The following is a 15,871-nucleotide window of genomic DNA, read 5'->3' as shown; positions in this document are numbered from 1 at the left end:
TCACTGATGAGACACCAAGGCTTGATTCTTTATGGCACAAGCTTCATGTAGAGTAGTCTATTGCTTAGCTTAAGCAATCTTTATCATCCAGGACAAGAGGAGCAGTTTGTGCAAATTGCGATGATTTTCAGCCTCTTCTCCTCCATGAAAATTTTAGTCAAGTGCTACTTGCCATGGATTACTCCAAGCTTTTACCAAGATTGCTCAATCTCGGCAAGTGATTAGTGACATCTTTCACCCTCTTGATCATTCTTAAGCTTTCCAAACCCTGGCTATGGAAGATTTATGACACAGTGAGTTTTTCTGAAATTTCTTCAAAGTATTAGAGGGTTTTTGTTCTAACAAGCATCCTTGAGCTTCTTTAGCACTCATTGAACCGACATTGAAGATTTCTTGCAAGATTAGAGCACTTCTACTCTTGAAATGAGTCAAAACAGGGCATCCACTTGAACTTTCAAAAATTTTGATATTTAAAGCATGTTTTCATGGGGCTTTTGGTTCTTGATGCATCCTAAAGCTTCTATGCATGGGATTATATCAAGAGTTCATGGTCTTTCATCAATATTGCAAGAATAGGGCTTCTTCTTGGCATTGCAAGTGTATGGGAAGCATATGCATGATTATGTGCTTCAATGGAAGAATTCTCCATCAAGGACTGAAGTCTTACACCCTTTTGGAAGCTTAACATTGATTCCCTTTCAAATTTCCAGCCACATTTAGGCTACAAGGATCACTTCTATCAAGATTTTGGATAGTGGAGCTTTCTTTAAGAGAAAATTAGAGTCTATGAGCTACATATTCATCATCAGGATTGTAATTTGAGGATGTTCTTGGCTACATCAAGCGGGAGTTCAAGAATTTCAAGTCTCATATGGGTATTGGAGCTTCCATAATCATCCACTTCAACAATGCAAGGGTATTTCTTAATTTTTCTCTTAATCCCTTTAAAATCAAATTTATTAAGACATCCATTTTTTGATAAGGGATAATTAAGAGTAATCCCATTTAATAATTACCATTTGATTGCATCTAGATCCAACTTAGGGCTGAGTGATGTCATGTTGAATTCTTTTCATCTTACCCAATAAAAATCAGTAGGCCAATTGTTGCTAATTCCTTCCATTTGTTGGAAAATTTGTGCTAATCCTAGCCCTGAATTTCTTGATGTGATTGAATGCAATATGGCTAAAAATAAAAATCAATCGGTAAGTGGAATAGAATTGTAAAGTAGTGAGTCACTATTGTAAGTATTCCTTACCATATCCATTTCAATTCTTGAATATCATGAATTGGCAAAATTTTGATTCAGTCATGCACATCATGCTAGATTGATAGAATACTAGCTTTGCCATATATATTTTGATAGAGGAAAAATGTCAAAGCTAGACAAGATAGCAAGACAATAGAGAGGTGATCCTCCCTTGTTATTTAAGACTCCATAGGGGTGCACAACCTGGCCCAGAAGGAACTTTGCACACCTTCTGGAGTTTCAGAGTCCATTTAGGTGCCTATCTTACTGTTTTATCCCTCACCACAGGTGGTGGACCATGGAAGACCACTTGAGAAAGAGTGGACGAAGAATGGAAGACTAGTGGTATCAAACAGGATAGTTTGTGACATCCTTCAACAGATATACAAGTCTTTCCAATAGGTACCTATCAGTTGCAAGTGTTCCCTAGATACCTACAGGTGCCTTATAGCCCATCATAGGTCTATTAATTGATTTGGGGGTCTACAAGTAATATGGGACTCATTTTAGGGTGAAACAGAGCTTCTACAGGGTGTTAACAGATTGCAAGAATTCACTGGGCAGGTACACCATTTCTATTATAGAAAATTCTATCATGATCTGATTTGGGATATTGATAGCTTGATTTGAAGAGGGGTTGTTAAGCTTTTGTTCAAATGAAAAAATTAGTAATTGGACATCGGGAGCAAAAGTTATGGCCAATCTGATAGGGGGTCTAGTGGATTGCACTTACACAGGCTGACAGAGGTGCACTGTTTGAGTTCATTTTACCCATATACCCTATTGCAAGAGGAGATCTTGCTAAGTTTGGAGTACCCCTACTATATAAGCTTCCTTTGGATCAAGAAACCATTGGCATTGGTCCAAGACTAAGCAAGTTATTGATAGTTTTCTTTCCCATAGTCATCTTGATAGCACCTATCCATAATGGCCAAAAACAAAAGAAAAGATCAAGTCATGGAGACCATTCAAGAAGGCATAAGAGAAAATATCAATGATAAAAACAACACTAATGAAGTCCTCAATCATGACCAACAAGATGATGATGTAAGCGTTGGTAATGCTCATAGTGCAGCATGGTTGGGTAATGATGGAAATCCCTTGTCTCACGAACCTTTTGAAGATCACATGCTTTCAAGAAGAGATGCATGTGCTGAACATTGGGATGCATGATAAATATGAGCAACTTTCCAAATCCTTGGGGAAGATTGAGAACACATCCAACAAAGTGGATAAAGGACTTCAGCTGGTCAAGTTCATGAAGAGTGGATTTGAGGAAGTAGTAGTAGCTATCAAGGATTTGAAGACTCAAACCACATCTTTTACACCAAATGAACCCCTATTCATATTGAAAATACTTCAGCCCAGCCCTCCAATATAAAAGGAAAGGGGATTGATCAGCCTATTATGCCAATCTTTAAGAAAGTAGAGCCATCCACATCGAGGAGTACTCATTACTAGCCACCAATATCATCAAAGCAAGACATGAGGCTACTTATGAATAAGAGGACGACATAAGAGAAGAAGAGAATGAGGAGTTTCATGGATGTGACCCCTTCTACAAATCTTTTCCCTCTCAATCTACCATCAAGCAAAAAGAATCAGACTTTCATGATAAGAGTGGAAGATTTGATGAAAGAAGGTCATTTCATGATATTACCAACAAAGATAAGTCACTTTATGGTCATGCCACTAATGGATAGTATCATTATTTTGGATTGGAACAACCAAATCATGGTGGTAATAATCTTAGACCAAACTCTTTTGGAAGAGATTCAATGAATATAGATTTTTTGAGACAATCATCTTTTGGGCAGCACTCCAACAATTTCTAGCCAACTTATAATGAAAGGTAGTACAAAGAAAAGATTACCATTTCTAACTTCAAGGGGGATAATGCATCTCCAACGGAGTGGGAAGAATGGGTAAACAAATTAGAGATGTACTTCACACTTTTTCCTCACCATGATGAAGCCAAGATCTATTTTGCAGCACTCCACTACACGCATACATGGTGGAGATGTATGCAAAGAGTTGGTCACAATTTTGCTTCTTGGTAGGATTTTAAGAAGGCAATGTTGGAAGTGTTTGTCTCTTCAATGAAAAAAGAATGATTGCAAAGAAGATGGTATGGTCTTCAACAAAGGGGATGTCCGTTCGTGATTACTCTAATATGTTCCTTAATCTTTCTATGTAGATTGAAGGGATTGATGATTTGGACAAGTTAAACAAATACATCTTTGGTTTAGATTCAACCCTCTCTTCAAAAGTAGGTGCAATGTAGCCTAAGACAATTCATGAAGTTTTTCTTCTTCGTTGATTTCCTTAGTGGAGATATTGGAAGGTTTTGCCCTTCCCATTGCTGCACAACCTTGGCCATGGGTAGCCTTGGCTTGGCCGCTAAATTTTCCTTGGCGACACTCTCCGCCAAGTTTGGGGCATTCCCTTTTGAAGTGTCCAGGTTCATTACAGTGGAAACATCGCATGCTTTGATTGCTTCTTTGAGTGGGGACAAAGTCATTGATTGCATTTTCCCTTGGCTTCTTCCATTGGCCTTGACTTTGTCCTTCAGCCCTCTTGAATTGAGCTTTCAACATTCTAGATTTTGGTCCTTGTAAGACCATGGTCTATTATTCCTAGGCTTTGGTTGGACTTATTGGGTATTAGGTCCCGCTCTTATCAATGCATCTTGCAAATCCAAAAGACGCATTAATTCCAATCAAGTGTTCAGTGGTGGGTTCAGCCCATCACAGAACTTCAAAACTTGTTGGGGAATGCTCATGGTCGGAGCGTATTTCAGCAAGGAGACAAATCTCGAGTAGTATACTTCTAGTGACAGGCCCAATTGTTTCAATTTGAAGAACTCATTCATCTTCTGAGTTCTATATGCAGGTGGCATGTATCTTTCCTACACGACTTCCTTTAGATTATGCCAAGTTATTTTGTTTTCAGAAACTGCTTGGTCCTTACACCATTGCTTCCACTAGAGCCTAGCTTCTTCGGGAAGTTTGAGCTTGGCAATCATGGCCTGGTTCACAAGTGCTGTTCTTGTTGCACTAAAGTAATCTTCCATGGATTCAATCCATACTTCGGCATTAGCTTCAATAGTCTTCCATTTTTCGTTGAATTCTGGTGGTTTAATCTGTTTGAGGAGGAACTTCTTTTCTTGTGCCTCCGCTGGGCTTAGTGCGGACACAAGGTTCTGGTTTTGCGCCTGGGGTTGTATTTGATGGATTAAAACCTTCATGTTAAGATAACATTTGCATCTCTCTACACCTCTTGAATCAATGTGCAATTTATTTTTCAGTGATTACTGTGCGACAAATCAAATAAACATAAAATTCTTATTTATCCATAAAGAAGCATAAGCCTTGAGTACAATTATTTGGGAATAGATATACATTGGTTGGGATGGTTTTTTTCAATAGATACATCATTGCCAAGTTAATAATTCCCTATTGGATTCAGCTACATGGACAGAATAGTAATATGGATTGAGAGAATGGATTCTCAAGAAGTGATAAGTCATGTGAAGTTTGGGAAGTCCCCATTTTTGATAGCCATGACATTCATTTCACCCCATTACTTTAATTTTGTCCTGGAAAGACTTTGACCACCTTGTCATAGATGTAGCGATTCCGTTCTACTTGCCGAGATTTGATGTGTAGGATGGAATTTACATGAGCCTCATGGAAGATGAATAACTTGATGACCTTCAAGTCCTCCAACCATTTTAGCCTCTTCAGGTTGTTTTGAAGATAGGCGAGTGGTTGGTATCTATATAGCAATATCCCATGCTCCAAGTCCAACGCCTTTCCATGTACAATGGTGAAGGGTTATAAAGTCGATCCAAGATCCTCATCATGTCGGATCATCCGCGATAACTTGAAGAGTTCATAGCCATCTTGAACATGATGTGAAATACGAGGAACCTGCTCCATGCCTTGTAATTCTGGAAGTGGCATCAGTCCACAAGTGAGTGAAAAGAAGAAAAAAAAGAATTATTTCCTAGTGAAAACATCGTTTCACTCTCCCTAGTTTGATCCTATCTGGATTGTTCTATTCATTGGTTCGCTCAGATACCAATTGTAACATGCCCATCTGCTGGCTACCCAAGCACACTTTAGCGGTCAGTCGAGAAATGAATATAAGCGTCATCACCTAGCACTCCCATGGAATGTTCCAAGGTTGGTCACTTAGGGTTTCTCGAGTCCACCTCGCAACGGAATGTTCACGGCCGAATCCACTAGGATCGACCTAAAATCTATGTTCCTAGGGTTTAAGGTCTCCTGACTGCATTCTAGTGTCGAGTCTTGGACATCCTACTTTATGCAGGGATACCCACGCTGAAGCAGATCCATACTGCACTTCATTCAAAGAGAATGGGAAACCAGAAGGATGCACCGCTCAACCTCTCTACCCATAAGGTATAGTTCCATTCCGGTCCCCTAAAATGGCATGAATCGGGTTCTAATCTAATATTACCTAAAGGTCGTTCGTCTATAGAACCTTGTGAGAAGCCTCCCAACTCTCTAGGACCACCCTTCCATAGGACGGACCTGTCAGGGGTTCCGCCCACCTGCTTTCCTCAATGGGCATTATTTAGTTACCTAATTAGGTCCTATCACATTTATGTGGGATATTTAAAAATAGCTTCCTTAATTAAGCATTTTAAGAAACGGGGTTCGTTTGTGTAACTTATGGCACTTACACAAAAATAGTTTAGACAAGTTCTTTGGAAGTAAACTTTATATTATCATCTTAACTGAAATACAAGTCTTGTCCAAAAAGGACGGATTCTGTAATCCATGAGGATGAGTCTTATTTCCTCGTATCCGCCCTTGCACTAGTAACAGGGCCTTGAGAATATATCCCAAGTCACATAGATTGTTTGGGTAGGACCCGGAGGTAGGGAATTTACAGCCAGAGCCCCCCCTGGCATCCAAGCGTCCTCCTACATTCAAACTAACCTACAGAGAGACCTCTCGTGGAGGGTTTGGTCCACGTTCCCGTCATAGTTATTTGGAACCCCCTTGGCTAGGGTTGGCGGCCAGCTGGGGGTAGCTTGGCCCGCCCTCCTTGAATTCAATCTGATTCATTATTCAATTTTCCATTGTGAGCTTGGGTCATTCATTCCTTTCACATACATTGAACCTAGATTTACAAGCATAAACAAACAATGAAGGTGAGTGCTCTCAAGACAACTCCTAAGGTGGATTCCTCATCTTTGATGCTAACGTCGCCTTTCTTGATCATTCCTACCTTGGCGTAATTTTCCATTATTTCCCGGGGGATGGGGAATATCCTCTGCTTGACCTCGCTACTATGTATTAGGGTAGAGCAATTACATTGTAGTTTCAAATAATGACTTTCCTGGGTTACTATCCTTTGATCCCCCTATCTTAAGATCTTGGTCTAGGGTTTTGTTGGGTCAATTGGTAATCATCTTTTCCTATCTTAGAACTCTATCGGGTTCTAAGTTCACCCTAGAGTCTCCTCGTCTTCAAGATAACGGAAACTTATATTTACTCCTTTGCAAGACAATGTAAACCAAGTCTATTTACCATTCTGAAATAGTTACGAGCATTGAATGTAGCTTGGCAAGTAGTCATTCTCATTGTAGGTACTACATTTGAGCTTCCTTGTGTTAGTTTTAGGATGTTTCATATTCTGGAAATGATATACCTAAGGGTGTTTTGGGCTCATCGCGGTTGGCTATTGGGTTAGAGACCAACGAGCGTGTTGACTTCAAGTCAAAATATGGTCGTAAGGACAAGCCGATTTATTTTGCAACTAAGGTCCTAGGTGGGTCAAGCTAAACCTTGGCTTCCCTTATCGGCCAGGACCTTCTTTACCAAACTCTTCCTTTCAAACAAGCTCAACATTTCACATGCACATCCTAATCTACCTTTTTAGATGCATACCCCATTATGTGGTGAAATTGAAGCTATTCATGATGCCATGCAAGCCCCAATGCAAGTCTCATCTAAGTTGTTAATGCAATGCGAGGTCCTTATTCATAGAAATCCCTTCCAGTACATTTATGCAACTCAAAAGACATGACTTAATTTCTCAAATGTGAGTGTACATGCATTCATTGAAAATGCAAGGTAATTCTCTACGATGATCTATGGAGTACAATTGACCTAGACTGAATATTTATGTATCCCGACAATCTATGATGCATCTGCAGAAGTTAGATCCTATTACTTGACTTTTTTTGCTATACTCATAGATACTCAATCTACTTCCGACATCTCATGATTATTAAACCCCTTTTTGGCTACCTTTCAAAATATGCAAATTACCCAATGCGAGGTATGACTTTATTTCTAATAATGCCTATGCTTAAATGTTTGATTTCAGTTTTCTAAACCTGGTGGCAGTATCTGGTTTTGGAGAGTCGAGTTAACATTTTCTCCTGGCAAACCATTCATGTTGATAGTGGCGTCTTTTCCCGACCCTTCTCCTGTAGTCGCAGTTTTTCCAATTACCTGAGAGAGCTTACACTTTGGGGCCATTATGGAGTTAGAAGCGGCCTTCACTTCCTTCGAGGGACTCCTTGGTGTCAGAGTTCCCTATGCCTTGTCTTGCCTTTCACGGTCTCCTTGTCAATTTGAGGCAGTCGATGGAGAGGTTACGAGGGTCAGATGGGGAAAGACGGTACTCGAGTCTTTGCCCAAGGAAGGGGTTTGTTCTTGAGCCTCTTCTCCCTCTCTCTCTTACTCTCTCCCTCTCTCTCTCTTACTCTCCTTCACTACCTCTCCCTCTCCTTCTCTCTCTCTCTCTCTCTCTCTCTCTAGCTTAGTAGTAGGGGGGTAAAGAAGAATGGTCATTGCTGCTCAAGGAAGGGGGAAAAATAAAGAAGAGAATTATCGTACCCTCACCAGGGGGGATTTATAAAGGGTATGGTGGTAATAAATGGGGGGTTTTTGTCATCTCCCTATCTTTTCCTAGTATTGACTTGGAGTTCCACTCCCCCTCCTGTCATCGTCATCTCCACCTACGTCCACACCTTGTTAACTTTGCAATCTCCTCCTCCACCCCCAATCTTCGTTTCCTTCATTTACTGATTTCACCTAGTTCAACTTCCCCTTCTCCTCTCATACTTCAACTCCCCCTCCCTTTGCCAACTGGTGGCGTTTACAAGGGGGAAATGCAATAATAGAATAATTTATTTATTTTTGTTAAAAAAAAGAAAACTCTGATGGTGGCGACGACGGCGGAATAGAAAAAGGGGGGTCATTATTATTGCGGTCGAGGGGGGGGGGGGTCGTTATCACGGCGGCAGCAGCTTGTTACACAAAGATAGCTTGAAGCATTTGGAATCATGCTGAAATAAAGCTCCATGTTGATGAAGATCAAAGAAGTTGATGAAGATGGACCGCATAAATGGAACTAACTGTTATAAACTGTCCAAAATAGTATGTAGTACAAAATTTGCCATATCTTGAGCTAGAAGTGGCTAATTTCCATATGCAAGATATAGAAATGTAGAGAACAAGATATAGTATCCAGCCATCCTTCAAAATCAAATTTTGATATCGATAAGACAATTTACTTTCTCACAGAAATTTAATACAACAAGCTGTTTACTGCCCTGTTTATGAACTGTCCTCTTGCTTAAGCCATGGAAATTGTTCCAAATATGATGCTTGTTGCCATGAAAACTCTTCAATAGGAAAACCCTTCCATTTGATAGGGTATTCCACAAGAATACGGTTCCTTAGAACCTTCTCCCACTTGTCACAAGCTCATAGATGATCAAACCATCATCATCCAAGGGAGGTAGTCTTCAAGGACTTGAATTTGAGGTCCCACATACTTTTTAAGCCAAGACACATGAAAGACATTGTAGATTCTTGTGTTTGAAGGTAAGTCTAGTTGATAAGCAAGATCCCCAACTCGCTTGACAATACGATAAGGACCATAAAACCTATGAGCAAGTTTGTTGTGTCCTCCTTTAAGAGAAGCATAACGTGACTTGGGAACCTTTTAAAATACCCATTCATCTTCCTCAAACTCCACATGTCTTCTTTTCTCATCTAGATAGACCTTCATTGTAACTTGAGCTTTATGAATGTTGTCCTTGCATTTCTTCATAAGGGACTCTATCTTTTCCAACTCCTCATGTGCTTGTGGATTTACATATTTATGAAACGATGTGGAGGGTACTTGTACTTTGTAGCCATATAAAGCTTCAAAAGGAGACATTCCAATGCTCATATGGTAAGTATTGTTGTAACAAAACTCTGCAAGATGGAGCCATTGGTTCCATGCATTTTGTGTCTCATGGCAAAAGTACCTCAAATAAACTTCTGGCCATTTGTTAACTCTTTCATTTTTCCCATTCGTTTGTGGGTGATATGTGGTACTAGGAGTCAAAAGAGTCCCCATTGAAGAGAAAAAACTCCTCCAAAAGTTGCCCATAAACTTAGTGTTGCAATTGGACACAATCTTCATTGGCAAACCATGAAGCTTGAAAATACATTCCATGAATTGTTGAGCCACTTGCTTTGCTGTAAATTGGGCCTTAGTAGGGATGAAATGGGCTGATTTAGTCAACCGATCAACTACCACATAAATGCTATTCCACCCATGCTTAGTTGTAGGCAATCTCACAATAAAATCCATAGAGATATCAGTCCACTTGCCTTGAGGAATAGGAAGTGTCTGAAGTAATCCACCGGGTAGAAGAGATGAGTCTTTATTTTGTTAACATGGAAAACATTGCATCACATAGTCCTTGACATCCTGCCAAATGCCCTCTCAATAGAAGCTCTTATGGATATTGTCAAATGTTTTGAACAGCCCATGATGGCCCACTAAAGGTGAAGAATGCATATACGGTCTTTGAAAGAGGATTGTGGTGTCAAGTAGACTCTACCATGATACCATAAAAGACCATTGTGCCGATTGAAATTGGGATACTCTTCTCCTTTTCCTTGCTGAAATTCCTTCATTATCTTTGATGCTTGCTCATCAAGCAAATATTCTTCTTCGATGTCATGAATCCAGTCCTTATATACAATTGAGATTGAAGATATAGAACATGCCCACATATGTGATAAAGCATCTGCCACAACATTATCTTTTTCAACCATGTAGTATATTTCAAAATCATAGCTTTGAAGAGTAGCTAGCCACCTCCTTTATTTAGGGGACAAATTTGGTTAGGAAAGGAAGTACTTTAGTACACGATGATCACTCTTCACCTTGAAATGGCTGCCATATATATAGTGATGCCACTTTTTGATAGCATGCAAAATTGCCAACATCTCTTGTTCATAAACATGTAGTTGGCGTTCCTTGTCATCAAGCTTGCAACTTTCATAGGCTATAACTCCATGGTCTTAATACAAAACAGTCCCAACTCCTCTTCCACTAGGATTTGCACATATAATTAATTCCTTAGAGAAATCCAGGCATACAAGAGTAGGTGCTGAAACTAATAGAGATTTCAGCTCATTGAAGCTTTTGTCGGCTATGGAGTCCCAAAAGAAAGCTTCTTTCTTCAGCCTATCAGTCAGAAAGGCGTTGCTACATGAGTATAAGTTTTGATAAACCTCCTATAGAATGAAGACAATCCAAGGAAACCCCTCAAGGAAGTAGAATTCCTAGGAGCAAGCCACTCTTTAACACATTTCACCTTGTTAGGATCCACACGAATGCCTTGCTCTCCCACAATGTGACCCAAGTATTCCACTTCATCTTCCATGAAAGAACACTTTGACATTTTTGCAAATCCTTGTGTGCCTTCGTAATGTGTCAAAGACCTCTCACACATACATCAAATTCTCAACCTTGGATTTGCTATAAATGAGAATATCATCAAAGAATACAAGGACTGTTTTGAACAAGAAAGGCTGCAATATCTTATTCATGAGTGCTTGAAAAGCAGTAGGCGCATTTGAAAGTCCAAATAGCATGACCAAGAAGTGGTATAACCCTCTTTCAGTCCTAAAGGCTATTTTATGCCCATCCCCTTCCTTCGTTTGAATTTGATGATAGCCCGAACGAAGATCAATCTTGGTGAAGACTTTTGCATCTTTGAGCTCATCCAAGAGGTCATCAATGCAAGGAATCAAGTATCTATTCTTCACCTGGACTTGTTAAACTCCCTATAATCAATGCACATGCAAAAAGATCCATCTTTCTTCTTAACCAAGAGCACAGGAGAGGAAAATGAGATTGACTTGGCTGAATTAAACCCATTTGTAGCAACTCTTTAACTTGTCTTTCCACCTCTTCCCTTTCAAACTTTGACAAGTGATAGGGAGGTTTATTGATGGGTTTTGTGTTGGGTAGCAAGTCAATAGGGTGGTCTACCTCTCTGTTTGGAGGTAAAGATGATGGTTGTTGAAATAAATCTTTGTATTCCTCCAATAGTGATGCCACGAGGCATATTCCACCGTGGATTCCGTGAGGTTTTGCGGTGGATTTCGTAAAATTATATTTGTTGCCGAGGCTCATACACAAGGTGGATTCCTTGTGCAAAAATTCGATGGGGATGCCTGTCCTTTTCGAGTGTCTTGTTAATTTAATGTGCAAGTGGGTGATTCCATAGCGGGTGATTCCACAAAATATATATTTAAATTAATGGACATTTAAATTAAGATTAGGATTGAGTTCTAACCAATTTATTTATTTTGTAGCTGAAGACTACTAGGTATTCACTTTTGTTGGTTTAATTTTATTATTTTCTAACAATTGTGAATGCTTCAGTTGATGTGTAGAGCAGACAGCGGTGGTGTTGGGAAGCACTGGGCAATAGCGTGTATTCAAGTTATTTAGAAGAAATTATAATTTTTGATGGATACGCATCTTAGGTGTGGTGCCAATATTTATTTTGACGCGCTTATTTATTGAAGCATCTGGCATTTATTTATTATTTTGTACGCGCATGGGCGCACAATTTAAATATTTGTTATTGGACATTGTATTTGGGCACAACATGACTCTTTGTGTGCCCAACCGCTTTAATTCTTTAGTGGAACAAAAGCAAGTGCAAAAGTTAAAGCGTGCTAATTGTAAATTGGGCTATTTTTTTTTAGCTTGGAGATGAATAATATATCAAATACATGCTTTGTGAAGCGCTCACACAAGGCATGGGGGGAGATTGTACCCAATTGGTCTTTTGCTTCATGTCGTGCAAGTCTTCTCTCTTGTTTTTTGTGCAAAAGTAGAGTTCTTTTGTTCTTGGGGGCCTTTCGACACTCGCTACGCATGCATACAGCATCCAATCTGAGCACGAGTGGTATCAGAGCGAAGGTGAGATTGAGGCTTCCAATAGCTTACCATCTTGCACGAAGGCGGAGCTCCTAGAATGATCAAGCTCTACAGTCAGGCTTGTGGCAATCCATCAATACTAGCGTGTTCCTTGTAGTGAAGAACCCCCTATTACGCTGTTGGATTGTGAAGGACCGATCTCTATAGGCGAAGGACCACTCGAGAAGTTCCTTTGCAAAACGTTTTTCTCAGAGAGAAGCAGATAAGTCACTTTTATCAAGTTTGATTAGAAGCTTAATAAGCTTTCTAAAAAGCTTAAATTCCACAAATTCAAATGTCCGCGACGACATGACGTACTGACTGCCATCGATGTCGTTCAGAAGTTGCCGCTGTCCTTAAAAAAAACGATTAGTTAAGCTTTAATTATCTAAAGCTTAAAGCTTCAAGTTTACAAAGTTTCAAATTTTAATTTCAAATCTCTCCATGGCGGCAGTTCCCATTGGATTAAACACGAACTCATCTTCAACCTTCTGCAAGCCCCTGTTTACACCTGTGGATTGACAGAGCTGAATTCCAGCAAACAAATTGCTATACGCAGTCTGCACGCACAAATATCCTTTTGAAAGATGACCATGATATCAATTTCAGCATCCGCAAAGAAGAAATACTACAAAAAGCCATTAAAAAAAAACCTTGTAAACCCAACTTTGAGCTACGCTCATCCCGCTAACAAGATTTTGAGTGTTGTGAGGTCTTTTGGAATTTTGCAGGATGTCTGATCAAACCATGGAAGATTTTATGGCCGAAGGTGATCTACCGGAACCAATGATGGAGCAAAAACTAGATTTGATTATGATGCAGCTTCAAGAGGAACGAAGAGCACGTCAAACTTTGCAAGCTCAATTGGCCAATTTGCAATGATCTACCGCCAATCAAAATGGACTGCAATTCGAAGATCTTATACGACTTACAATCGATGCAGCACTTGAAGCACAATCTATTTGGAAAGAAACAAAGATAAGTAAAAGAAATTTCAAATTTCGTACTTTCAATGGGTCACACGATGGAAAGACTGTACTTGCTTTTATCAGTCAATTTGATGATTATTTCCATGAAGAACAGTATGCTGAGAAAGACAAAATTAAGTGTGTCACTAATCATCTAGTGGATAGAGCATCCCTATGGTGGACTATTGTCCACAAAAGCATTGATTGTTCTACTACTTGGGAGACTTTCCAAAAGAAATTTTTGTAGAATTTCATTCCACCCCAATTCCATGAAAAAGCAATTAATAATGGGATCTTCTACAACAGAGGGATCATGAGCCTATTTCACAATATACCGAGCGTTTTTGGAATTCTTTATTGCAACTTCGAATGCTTGAAGATGTACCTGAGGCAACCCATAAACGCAAGTTTATGTCTTGCTTACTTGGACATTTTTATGCGGAGGTGAACATATTCAAGCCAACGACTCTCGAAGATGCAATTTCCTTGGCTCATGACACTGAAGACAAAATTCGAGGACGAGAGAAGCGACCACAAAAAATTCAAACTAATGGCAACTTTGGTTCAAAACAATTCAATTCAAAATTTTGAAGATTCAATCAAAACCGTTTCCTTCCATCTTCATTCTGTAAATCTTGGACACGACCCCCGTGCTTTACCATCAAACACAAATCCAAACCCTAAGCCATTTTTCCAACCAAATTCCAACATTCCTAAACTTCTAGCTATTACCAATAATGTGTCTAAAGCCAAACCCATAGTCTTTTACAAATGTCATCAACCTGGACATCTAGCGGTAAATTGTCAATCCAAAAAGCCAAGTATTCACATCAACTATTTGGAAGCAACAGAAGACGAAGAACACGAAGGAATGTCAGATTTCATGGAAGATGATAACGATATCGGTACTACTTCAGATACTTTACCAGGTATGCCAAATCCCCATTCTTTATTAACGATGAAATGTCTTGTGCATGGTAAAGAAAAGACTGTTTTACATGATGATGGGAGCACACACGACTTTATTTCTACAAACTTGGTCAAAGAATTAAATTTATATACTATTTCTACTCATTATTGCATCAAGGCTGCATTCTTAGGCACTAGATACAATAGAACACAAGAAGTGCATGACTTAGAAATTAAAATTAGTGACTATGTTGAACGTAGAAATTTCTTAGTTGTGCCTTTACAATCTACTGACATTATTTTAGGAATGTCTTGGCATCATCAGTATAATCCCGATATAGATTATTCCATGCATTCAATGAAGATTCATTCTAATGGGAAACAAATCACATTGCATGGTATGCACACTTTCGATAATTTTCCATTGCTTAATCATACACAGACTAAATGTGCATTACGAAAAGGTAGCAAATCCTACTTAATATGGGTGAAATTGAAGCTAAAGAAAATCAGATGCATCCTAGGAACGCACAATTTCTTTCATAATTTCAAGATTGTTTTGCTGCTGACTTACCACTTGGGTTACCACCCATACATCCCAAAGATCACAAAATAAATCTAATTCCTGGATCACAACCACCATGTAAAGCACCATATAGACATAACCAAATTGAACAGCAAGAAATTCAAGCCCAAGTTGAAGAATTGTTAACCCAAGGACTCATTAGACCTAATAGTTCTCCATTTGGTGCACTTGTCCTATTAGTAAAGAAGAAAAACAATACCTATAGGATGTGCATTGATTATCATGCCCTAGATAAGATCACAGTTAAGAATAGATATTCGATTCCTAGGGTAGATGATCTTATGGACAAACTACAAGGATTTGCAATATTTAGCAAGATAGATATTAAATCTGGATACCATCAAGTATGATTGGACACATCTGATATTTTCAAAATTGCATTTAGAACACAATTTGGACACTATGAATTCCTTGTTATGCCTTTTGGTTTAACTAATGCACTAGCCATATTCAGTCGTATGATGAATCACATATTTTTAAAGCATTAGCATTGTGTCATTGTTTTCTTTGATGACATATTGGTTTTTAGTAAGGATGAGAATGAGCATTATGAACATTTATCTTTGGTTTTTAAATTATTGAAAGAGAATCAATTATATGCTAATCCTGAAAAGAGTGAATTTTTCCAAACACAAATTGAATACCTAGGACATATTGTTTCATCTGAAGGTATTAAAGTTGACCCTAAAAAGATAGAAGCAATTTTGAATTGGCCCATACCTAAAAATGTGCACGAATTACGTACTTTCTTAGGTCTTGCTAGCTTTTATAGAAAATTTGTGAGAAATTTTTCATTGCTTGCATTACCTTTGACAAAATTATTAAAGAAAGACATTGTGTATCATTGGTTCGACAACCAATAAAAGTCCTTTGATTTACTGAAACATGCTT

Source organism: Lygodium microphyllum, chromosome 21 (assembly GCF_053477565.2).
Source record: "Lygodium microphyllum isolate KBCC chromosome 21, Lygodium_microphyllum_v1.1.10, whole genome shotgun sequence".
NCBI lineage: Eukaryota > Viridiplantae > Streptophyta > Polypodiopsida > Schizaeales > Lygodiaceae > Lygodium > Lygodium microphyllum.
Note: the sequence above shows the minus strand (reverse complement) of the source record.